We start from the raw sequence: 11,799 nt of genomic DNA, 5'->3' as shown, positions 1-11,799 counted from the left end.
CATCCCTGAGCGCCACCCATCTCGGTTGTCTACGCTGCACGGAGCGATGCCCTCCGGCACGTGGCACCATGTCTCTCTGCGTCCCTATCCGCGTGCCGTACCCTCGCGCTCGTCTCCGTCGTGGCCTCTGCTTCAAGTCATGGAAGTCATTCCTCTGTTCCTCCCGGTGTTGCACCGACCGGTGAGCCTCCGTAAGCTTCCCGCCTCCACTACTAGGAATCAACATCTGACGCGGCGGTACTCGTCCATCGGGCAGCGGTAGCTCGAGACAAGGCCTGGTTGGCGGTGACCCCTCGCCACGATGGTCTCATCTGCAGGTCGCGCAACTCACACGCCTCTCCACTGCTCGCGCATCTCGCCTGAGCGCGGCGTGGAGCTTGCTCGATATAAGTGTGTCCCCGACCAAAGGCGACGACAGGGTAGGTGCTCGTGCACTACGGCAAAGAGCGGGGCAGCGACGGCTCGCCCACCTCCCCACTGCTCGCTCAGCTTGTCCTCTTACGGCGACCGGCGGGTGCTCGAGGCAGCGACAACTCGCACCCCATGCGACATCGATGCCAGAAAGGGCAAAAAGACCAAGGCGTGTGTGTGGGAAATTGATAAGGACCTATGTGTGGCACGAAAATTAGAAATTGAGGTTGTTTTGTAAAATGAAGTTGGTACATTTGCTTTTCATTTGCCACGTGGACATGACAAGTGGGCCCATATAGTCAAAATCGTGTTAAATAGCTAAACACGAAAATTAGTGCTTTTGATTCGCAACAAAAAATTGTGTTTCTTGTCACGATCATACCCACATAAAAAACCTTAAATTGTACCTCTGAAGTGGTATTTATTTCTCAAAACAAAAACACTAAAATTGTAGTTCTCTGGCAAAATCATCTGGTACAGTAGTTTTTTCTTTTTCTCATTTGCCATCTTCATTCGCCGAAAGGTCGCGCAGAACCCGTACCGTCGCCGGCGGCGGCGCAGGTACCCCGCCATCCTTCTCCGGCTCAGAATGGCTCCGCCGGCCTCCGTCCGACCTTCCAATCCCCGCGAGGCTCACTCTCCCGTGGTATCTCTCTACCGCCCCTCTCATTCTCTGCCTTTTCCGTGTGCAGGTTCCGCAGGTGCTCCGGCGCAGGCCCCCGTCCTCCCATCGATCTGCTGTCCGTGACCTCCGTCTGGGGCTGCCCGTGACCTTGTTCCTATTTTCTCGCTGGCCTCGCACAGGCAGGGCTGCTGCTTCCTCCCCGGAGGCAAAAACCGCTAAAATCTCGGCGCAGCCGAAACCCCAACAGTCTCACCGGGCCTAGGTTCGTTCGTTTGAAACCTCCAAATCGGAGCATGGGGGACGAAGATGGCGACCCGACTGGCTTGTTGCGTTCAAGGTACCCATCTCATCCCGCTGCTTTAGTCGTGGGAAAATGCCGGGGGTATCTACCCGTATTCTCCGGCAATTGAGCTCTTATCTCTACAGGAGTTTCTTGCAGAATAGATTTATCAATTTCATGGATAGGTGCATACGCGAAATTGTGCTACTTTGTTGCTTAATTCTGCGATGTATGTGGCCGTGGTGCAGAATTCAGTTAGAATCGAGTCCTACCGCAAGTCCTTAGAACAGGTTGCACGGTCTTGCAAATGGCCACCATTTCTAGCATATGTCTTTCTCAGATGCTTCGTGTTGCTCTGAATATGAATATCTTGCTTTCATATTACTAAGGCTATCTTTGTTTTGGTGCCGGTGGGCTTTGCCGAAAGCCGGCATGTTGTTTTTCTCGATCTAGTTTGACATTTCGTCATTGTGACCTATTCTCCCGCGGACAAATATTCTGTATAACTGATACTCTTGTTTTGCAATTACATGGTTGCTAGGTACTAATTCACGGATATGGCTGTTATTTTTTGGGGGTACAGGCACCAAGTACTGCTACGGTAATGCTTTCTGATTCTTCTCCTGAAAATAGCCCTAAAAGATCTGCTCCCCGGGAAGAAAAGGAAGAAAAGAAGGATGCTTCAGACTCTGCAGCTAGTACAAATGGTGCTGTACAAGTTAATTAAGGGTAAACAGCCTACTGCTACTAGGAGGAATGCCCTTACTAGTAAAATAGTAGTCTTCTTTAATATTTTGTATTGTGTAAATGTCGAGCTAGTGATACTTCGCTTAACAATTTCATCACATTTTCCCCCCACATGGCCACTCATAGGTACTTTGAGTAAACATGAGGAAGGACCATCCATGGGAGGAAAGCAGGGTAAACCTCCTAAACCGCTTGGTACGATTTAATTTTCATTTCTACTTACCTAGTTTTAATTTGTGATAGCTTGCCATCTGTCTTATATTAGTTATTAGAGCATCTCCATCCGCGTCCCACAAATCGCGCCGAATCGAGCGTTTGGGGACGCATTTTCTTCGTGCCACGTTTGGGGACGTTTGGGGACGTCGCTCCCCAGCCACAGAAATTTAGATTTTGTAAATTTAATCAAAAACAGTTGAATTCATTCAAACTTGCTACATGTTACATGGATTTGAATGAATTTTGATGAAATTTAAACCTAAACCCTAATCTAGTAGTACTTGCGGCGCCCAGATGAGTCGTAGTACTGGTGGAAGTTGTACATGCCGTCATGGACGACGTCGCGCTTGTCGCGCTCGTCGGTCTCGTCGGCGGGCTCGTCCTTCACCGCGCCGCTGGGCCCAGCTTAGTCGTCGTTGGTGAGGTCGACGAGCGGCATCCCCGCATCGCGAATTGACATGGCGATGGCCGCATCGACGTCGCCACTCTAGGTGTCCTTGACGTTCATGGACGCCAGGAACGCGGCGTGCAACTCTGGGAGTCCTCCGGGTCATCGCGGTTGGCGATGAGGCGCTGCCGCCGCTCGTACTCCGCCAGCTGTGCGGCCTTCGTGGCTTCCTCGTCGCCCTGCTCCTCCTTCACCTCCGGCTTCGGAACGAGGAGGGCGCCGCATGCACGCCTCTGCTGCCGCCCAGGCTCGCGGATGGTGATGCTGCTGCTGTCATGCCTCCGAAGCGCGGGCGGCGTCATGTACTCGGGCCCATCCTTCACCTCGCGCTTTGGCACGGTGTACGGCGTGGCGCGGTGCGAGGAAGACATCGACCGCGACGGCCTCGGGGAAGAAGAGTTCGAGGAGGACGAGTACGTCCTCCTCGGCTGTGAGTGCGCCGAAGCCCGAGGAGATGGCGGCAGGGAAGGCGGCGGGGAAGGAGGCATCTCTAGCCGTGGGGCGCCATTGTGGATGTTGTCGACGACGTTCAGGAGGGTGCACTCGGGAACGCCCCAGAAACGGACGCGCCCCTCCTTGTTCCACGTGTTGTTCATGTCGACGTCGTGATGTGCCTGGAAGAAGTTCGCCCACCAGGTCGTTGCCGGTGGCGGCCCAGGTGGGATCGGCCTGCTCCTTGGTGTTGAGATGGGCGCGCTGGGTTCTGATCGCGTCCCTCCATCGATCACTGCCCGGCATCGGTGGTGGCGGGATGCCGATCCCGTTGACGGCCAGCCTCCAGCCGCCGCTGTTTGGCAGCCGCATGTCCGGCGGGACGGGGTACCGCGTGTGGTACAATGCCCACGCCTCCGACACCGTGAGGCTGCCGCGTCGGAAGCCATTCGCAGCGAGGATGGTCTTACAAGAGGACGACATTGGACGCGGCGTGGGGACGGAAGGACGCGCGGCGAGAGGAAGGAAGGAGGTGCGGCGAGATTGGATTGTGGAACGTGGCGAAAGGAAGGAAGGTGGGCGCTCTTTATTGCATATCGGTGGCAGGCGAGGCGGCAGCGGGGCATTGGCTGATATAAAGGCCGGCGCGGATGGCCACGTGGCCATGCACGACGAGACGCTTCACTGCGTCGCCTGGAAAACATGGGCGCCATTAACATCGCTTGACCAGAGGTAGGCGATGGGGTTTTAGACTTCCGTGTCAGCGACGCGTCGGGCCCACCACTCCCCGCCTTGCTTCTCGTTGTGTCCGGCGTGCCCGGAGCGCTCCTTGTGGACCGGGGACGGGCTCGGGGCGCCGGACACCGTATTGGGCCGCGCCAAACGGAAAGGACATTTGGGGCGCGCGGCTGGGAACAAAAAAATGTCCGACGCGCCCTAAATACCTTTGGGGACGCTTTGGGATGCGGCTGGAGATGCTCTTATGCTACTGAATACCGATATGTGCTACCTCAAACGTAATTGGATAAAATAAAATATCATGCCAAAACCAAGAGCTATTATGTTACAAGCTCCTCAAAATTTGCTCACCAATGAACTTGATCAGGCAGTTTTTTAATGGAAAGATGTTCTGCTCCTGATTGAAACAACTTCCATGAACCATATCTTTAGACTTTTCTTACATGTCTGATGTTGATGATCAGTCAGCTTCAACTTCAATGCATGTACTAGTTGCAAACATTGTTAATTTCTGTACAGAACATTTCTTGTGTAGACTCCAAAGAAGAAAACAAAGGTTGCTGGTTAGTGTCTTGTAATATGCCTTTCAGATCATCTAATTCCATACTTCCAGTGAGGTGTAATTAGTATATTATGGTCAAACAAACATAGATACCTTGGAACAACTTCAAAATGAAGTTAATGAGGAAAAGATGCAGAACAAGCTTGGAGGAAATTCTGTAAGAACGGAACGTCGGCTCTGCCCTCGGGTCGCTCCCCCGCGGGCGACTCCAGGGCGTCCAACCCTAGCTCTCCTCCACCCCCTCTCCTCCGCCCACCCCCGCCGCCGCCGCCGGCGGAAGCCGTCGGGCAAAGCCCGGACGGTGCCGGCGGCGGGGGCCCTTCTCTACCCGGCGTTCTCCTCTCCAGGCGGGGCTGGCGGGCTGGCGACGGTGCACCCAGGTCGACGAGGTTCCGGCGGCGGCGCGTCCCTCAGGCGGCGTGGCGGCGGGTGGCGACGAGGCGGCGGCGCGGCCGCTGGCCGCGGGACGGCGTGGGGGCTCGGGACGGCTCTCGCCCGGCCCAGGATCCGGGCCCTTCGGGCCCCATCCGGGTCCGGGCGGGCCGGCTCCCTCCCCGGCGGTGGTCCTCGTGACGGACGGCGGGGCGGCCGGCGTGGGGGTAGCGCTGCCGGCGGTACGCACGCCGCGCGCGGAGACCGGATCTTCACGAGCCCGCTCGGGCTCGGCCGGGCCGGATGGGCCCGGTGTGATCCGGTCACCGCGTCCGGTCGGTGTCCGCAGTGGCGGTGGAGGCGGTTCCCTCCGACGTGGCTGCTCGTCGTGCTACCTCTCGCTCCCGGTTGGCCCATCTTGTTCCCGATGTCCCCGGCTCGTTGGTCACGGTGAGACGGCGGTGGTGCTTGCAAGGCCGTGGTGGCGTGAGGCGGTGGGCGGCAAGTGTGGCGGAGCACGATGGAGCGTCCAAGGCGGGACTACGAGGGTCGGGAGAAAGCCCCGTCGGTTCCGCCGACACCGACGCGGTGACGCCTGCGCGGCGCCACCCTTCCTTCTTGAAGGGCGTCCGGTGAAGCCCTGTTTTTCCCTGTCCTTGCGCGTACCGGGGAAACCCTATGTTCACTCCGGGCAGCAGCGTCGTCATCGTCGCATCCCTTCTTGAAGGTGTTGCTTGGTACGCGGGGCTTCCATGTGCTAGGCTTGTGGTGGATATTCTTCGGCGGGCGCAGCGGTTGCGAGGCATCTCCGTTTTCGTCGATCCGACCTTTTTCGGCATTAGTTTCTCTTGTTTTTCTTTTGTGTTTTCTTTTGGGCGTGCTTGTGCTGTTTGCCCCAGCCATGGATCCTATGATGTATCGGTCTTGTGCTATATTAATATAGCGGGGCGAAAGCCTACTTCGAAGAAGAAATTCTGTAAGATCCCCTCCTATCTGTTTGGGTTCATAAAATTAAATCTGGTCATGATGCAAAATATGAATAAATAGCACCAGCCAAGTTCCAAGTGATTCCTAAATCACCAAATTTTGTGATATTATGTACTGTGATTTTCTTTGGCAGCTCCCAAATCGCGTGTTGGAGGCCTAACTCGAGAACATCGAGCGGCCAGAGGTTAGGAGCGGGCCAAAAGTTTTCCTGGGAGAAAACTTAGAGCTTTGGTTCCAACAACGGCAATGCCTGCGAGTGTCGTAACCTTCTTGGGGGCGTCGTTTTAGTTACTTTTTCCGCGCTAGAGCTCCGGGTGAAAACCCTTGACCGTCGGTCTCGACGGCGGCGGCGCGATGCGTCGTTAGCCTCCTAAGGGCGTCGTTGTGGAGCTTCATGTTTAATTGGTCTTGTTTCAGGGTAGCAAGTTTTGGTTTTTCGTGTTTCCTTTTGTTTTTCTTGAGTAAGGGGTCTCCCATCACCATATATATATTCGGCCATGGTCGCTTTATTTATAAGGTTAATTAATTTTATGCCACTCTCAATTCCACAAATTGCACATATGCCTTCACAAAAACTTCGTTCTCTACACCTAAGATGGTAACGGTTCAAAACATATGTGTAAGCTGTGTTCAAATTTCGTTAGCACTTTTAGGTTTTGGGGGCTCCAAAATATTCAAAAAAATCATTTTTTTGCAAAACATTGAACTTCTAAGAAAAATTTGAAACAATCACAGAAAATTAAAAGCACCAAAAAGAGTTTACTGTTCTAATTTGGGCCATTTCTGGGTAGATGTGCATCCCTAAACTGACATTTTTTTATTTTGTCCAGAAATTTGTCAAATTTTAGCCCAAAAGTCAAACTTCTCATAAAAATCTGAAAATTTTACATAAAATCATGAAAATCAATATGAGTACTATTCTAATTTGAGCTGTTTCTGGGCACATAGAGGTTTTAATTTATATCCAGAAACTTCAACACCAATTTCCGTGGAATTCATGGTGCGTCGTCCTCTCCCTGAGGGCATCTCCAACGTGACGACACAAATCGGACGACAAAACGGACGTAAACCGTCCGGTTACGGTTGGGCCAAATGGTTGAAATTGACTGCGTGTCCGTTTACGTGGGGAGGTTCCTAGCGGCCCGGCGCATAAAGAAATTCCATTGAAAACCCATAATTGACATAATTCAAAAAATACAGTCAAAACCTAAAACCTAGCTACGGACTACTGCTCGTCGTCGCTGACGACGTCGATGAACTCCGGCATCCGCCATGGGAGCTGGTACACCGACGATGGAGGAGGAAGGGCAGCCTATTGTTGCCCGACCGTCCGCGGAGCAGGAGGATGGGCTGAAGGTGGCCACGGATCCCAAGCCGTCGAAGGAGCAGCAGACGACCGGCGCCCTTGGGTACGTGTCAGCGTGGTAAGAGGAGTCATCGACCTCCCCTGCGCCAGCGACGACTCATGAAGCTAGATGGTGAGGCTGTCCCGCATTGCGAGCTGGTCGAGCTCGCTATTGGCCATTGCGATGGAAATGGCCTCCTCCTTGCTAATGTCCGGCGGTTGGGTCTCCGGATCCCACGCCGAACCGCCGTCATCGTGGTTGTTGTCTCCGCCTTGAACATGGCCGTCCAAGACGAGGCTTCGGCCTCGGCGGCATCGTCGTCCTCCGCGTCCTCGCCCCTGTCCACGTTGCTGTCGTTGTACTCGCCCTTGTCATCGTCGTCCGCGACGAGCTTGCGGTCGAAGTAGTCGACGTCACCAAGGTATCCCGCTCATTGGTGCGCGTCAAACTCCCACGTCCCGAATGAGATCCAGTTGTAGGAGTTGAGCACGTACGCCAGATCTTCTCGAAGATCGGCCGGCAAAATGGTTCGACGGTGGCACACCTTGTTACGATGCTCTCGGCCCTCGCGTGGCACGGGTGGGACAGACACGCGCCTAGTGTTGAGGTATCAGCCTCCTCCCGGTAGGCTCGCATACAGCCATGGCACCAACCGGTTTTCCTCCCAGAGGCGGCACGCGAATTCGATGCGTACTTAGCGTCCTACTTGCGGCATCTTGCCAGACCGCGAGCCGCTAGCCTCGTGGTTGTTATTTGTCTTGCGGAACGGCAAAGGCTTCCCCATGGTGTCGGTCGGGTGGATACGACGGGCTCTAGCAATGGTGTGGTCAAGAAAATGGACGCCGCCCGCGGACCTTAAAAGGGATTAGACGCCACTTTCAATGGCCTGCCGTAAGCCGTTACGACACTGCCCCCCACCAGCACACGCGTGCGGAAGGCGAGGGGCGCCATTAACACGGAGCAGAAAAGCTATAACGCACCATCCGTAAGTTATGCCGCGCTAAAGGGGAAGCATCTGTGCCCCTGCCGCTCCCAGGCGTGTGGACCACCGTGCTGTCAGTGCAACATATTTGGGTCGCGTTGGCGTCTATACGGAAGTGTCGGACATTATGCGCCAGGCCAATGGGATGAGTAGAGACGTATATTCAGACCATGGACGACCCTTTGCATCGTCCCGTTGGAGATGCCTGACGACGCCGGGCTTGGCTCCAGCTCAAGCCACGGTGGCCCAACACAGCAGCAGCGTCGGGCGAGTGGGGGCACAGCAGCATCTTCGTCCGGGGTGTGGGTTGGAGGCGTAGCGGTAGCGGTAGCTTCGTCGCCTACCACTACTCTGTCAGGGACTCGCCTCCCTCCAGCCGTCGACCGCCGGGCGATTTAGGGTTCGTCGCTTGTAGTGGTGGTAGGGGAACTGGTGAGCAACTCAAGTCTGAGTCGGGGGGAATTGACCCTAAGGTGTAAAAGAATGTTCAGATAAGGTACTTCCATTGGTAGTTAGATAGTATACAACTATACATCCTCGAATTGGAGAAAATGGCATCTTCGCATCGGTAGAGGTGTTAGAGCATCTCTAACAGAGCCCGTAAACACGCAACCTAAAAAGCGTGACTTCAGTCTCTCGAAAAACGTTTTCGAGCGAATTTGGAGGTCGCGTAGAATAGAACTCGTAATCGGAACCGAAAAACTTGAATTTTAAATTTAGCGGGAGAATTGTTCATTGCAAACAAGTTCGGCGATGAAATTCATAGTCATACATACATAATTTACATGGCGGTCGCAAACTAAAGATCATATATAGGTAGTTCCTCCGACGCGCGACCTAACGATGAACAAAATTCGGCCCTGGGATACTTACCGGGGCTTCTGCGCGCGGCGGAGGACGGGGAGGCGGACGACGACGAAGCGGAGGACGGCGGAGGAGGCGCGACCTCCCAACGGAAGACGGCGGAGGACGACGGAGGTCTTCCGCTCGGAGGTCGAGTCGTGCCTCCTCCGTCGTCCACCTCCCCGTCCAAGCGGAAGATCGGGGGGCAAGGCGACGAGTTGCTGCCACCAATCGACCACCTCCCTCTCGCAGTTGCCGGCGCCAGCCATGCGGTGGAGGTGGAGGACACGGATGCGTTAATGCGGCGGCGGCTGCGCTCGGATTTCTCGTCAGAGTCGCGGAAGACACGACGGAGGGGATTAGGGTTTTGGAACCGAGCTCCCCTTCGTGGTCTGTATATAGGGGCCGCGTGCGGAGTTTCTTGGGCCCCGAGAACTTTTTTCTGGTCGGGCGGCGAGTTCATGCTCTACTCTACGCGGCTTTGGGGCCAAACCCGTAAATCCGCTAGAAAAATTCAGTTTCGGCAGCATTTATGGGCTCGATTAGAGTTGCTCTTAGAGAGTTAAAGTAACATATCCCTCAAGTTTTAAGTTTTTGTAATGGCATATATGCAACCGGTAAAATTGGGAGTGGTATAAATCCAATTATCCCTTATAAAGAATGATGAAGGACTGTTTCGAGAAGTTTATAAATAGTATCAAAAGGGGGATACTATAGATTTTGCTTTATTTGCACTTGTTATACTCTCTCTCTGTCTCACCAAAAGTATCTTAACTTTGTCAAAATTTGGATGTATCTAGACACTATTTAGTAGGTAGAAGTTTATAAATAGTACCAAAAGGGGGATACTATAGATTTTGTTTTATTTGCACTTGTTATACTCTCTCTGTCCCATATCTTAACTTTGTTAAAATTTGGATGTATCTCGCTACTTAGTAGGTAGATAGATATATCCGAATTTTAACAAAGTTGGGAAAATTTTGGTGGAAAGGAGGGAGTACAACTCTTGTCTCACCACCACGACGAACTAACGTAACCAATAGAACTCTCCTTTACCTGCAAGGAAAAAATCGTGTAGCCGTGAAACAACTCTGTTGCTTGTAATGGAAAAGAGAGATCGAGAGAGATTGCGATTCCTACCGTGCCTGCCTATATATTACCGCCACAGGAGTTCGGACAGCCCACGTACTGCACGCGAGAGTGCCGCCGCCAACTCCGACGACGAGCCACACCCCCACCTGCGAAGACGGCTGCCTACGGGAGATCAGGAAGAGATGCCATCACCAATGACTTGCGATCACGTGGACACGGCCGCCGCCGGCAAGGAAGACGACGGGCTGACGGGTCTCCCCGACGACGTCCTCCTCGACATGGTGCAGCGGCTGGTGAATGTCGGCGACGTCCACACGGTCGGCAAGACCTGCCTCCTCTCGCGCCGGTGGAGGCATCTGCCTAGGTACCACATCCCCCACGTCTCCCTCGACGTCGGCGACTTCTTCCTCGCCTCCGGTTGGTGCCCCGCCGAGGCGGCGCGCGCGCGGCGCGGCCGCAGGGACTGGTTCCTGCCCTGCCAGCACCACGCCAGCCAGGGCCTCGTCCAGTCGCTGTGGTACTTCCTCGAGGCTCCGCCAAGCGCACGGGTCATCGAGACGCTCAAGCTAAAGATGATCCTCACCAAGTACGAGCTGCTGCGGCGCGTCGGGAGGCTCGTCGGCGAGGCGGCCCGCTGCGGCAGGATCAAGGCCGGCGCCGCCATCGAGCTCGAGCTCCTCACGGAGAGGCGCGACCTCTGCGGAACCTGGGACGCCACGGCCGAGCTCATGCTCGGCTACGGCGCGCGCTTCACGCAGTTCCTCCGCGGCTGCCCGCGCGCGTTCCGGGCCCTCACCAGCCTCGCCGTCGAGAACCTCAGGTTCACCGACCCCGACGCCATCACAAACCTCGTCCGCCACTGCCGCGCCCTCGAGCACCTGTCCATGCGCTTCTGCGGATTCGTGCCGCCCATGACGGTCATGGTCGTGGACGCGCCGCCCGAGTCGCGGCTCAGAACGCTTCTGTGCCTCGAGTGCAACGTCCCCGGCATCACGCTCCTGCAGGCGCCCAGCCTCGTCGAGTTCCACTGCGGGTGGCGGGTGCTCGTCGAGGAGGACGACGGCGCACAGCCGCCGCCAGCGTCCTTCGGGTGCACGCCGCTGCTCAAGAAGCTCACACTCCATTACGAGCAGTACGAAGAAGCCTACGACGACGAGGAATATCATTCAGAGTGGAGGCTGAGCGAGTTCCTCATGCTGGAGCCCCACCAGCTAGAGGTGCTAACGCTCTCATTTGAAGCTACCAAGGTACTCCACTATATATATATATATATGGCTTAACTCTTTTAATATTTGAGGTTAGGAGGCATTACAGATGGAAATAGACCATGTTGATGTATGGAGAGATGAGCGAGAGGTTGATGCTTCTATACATGTAGGTGGTTGGATATAGTTCCATTGGTCCATGATAATAAATCAATACAAAGTATTCCACTTCGAAACCAACGCTCCAAAGTACGAATTAAGAGTTTTTATAAATGAAATTTTGCATGTTTGTACGGGTGTGTGCTATGATGCTTTTCAAGTAAACCGTGGGCTTCTATGTTAGATGTTTTTAAGGTTCTCACATGCATTCATAAATGTGTATTGTCATGCTCTTTGAGATTTTGTTCATGACTACCTATGATAGATCTGGGTGCAACCAGAATACCCAAAATATATGAGGCCCGCACTCGGCGGGCTAAAGGAGCTCAATCTAGAGAAGATCCATCCTACCAA

The sequence above is a fragment of the Lolium rigidum genome, chromosome 2, assembly GCF_022539505.1.
Source record: "Lolium rigidum isolate FL_2022 chromosome 2, APGP_CSIRO_Lrig_0.1, whole genome shotgun sequence".
In the NCBI taxonomy this organism is placed as follows: Eukaryota; Viridiplantae; Streptophyta; class Magnoliopsida; order Poales; family Poaceae; genus Lolium; species Lolium rigidum.
This window is presented reverse-complemented; position numbering follows the sequence as displayed.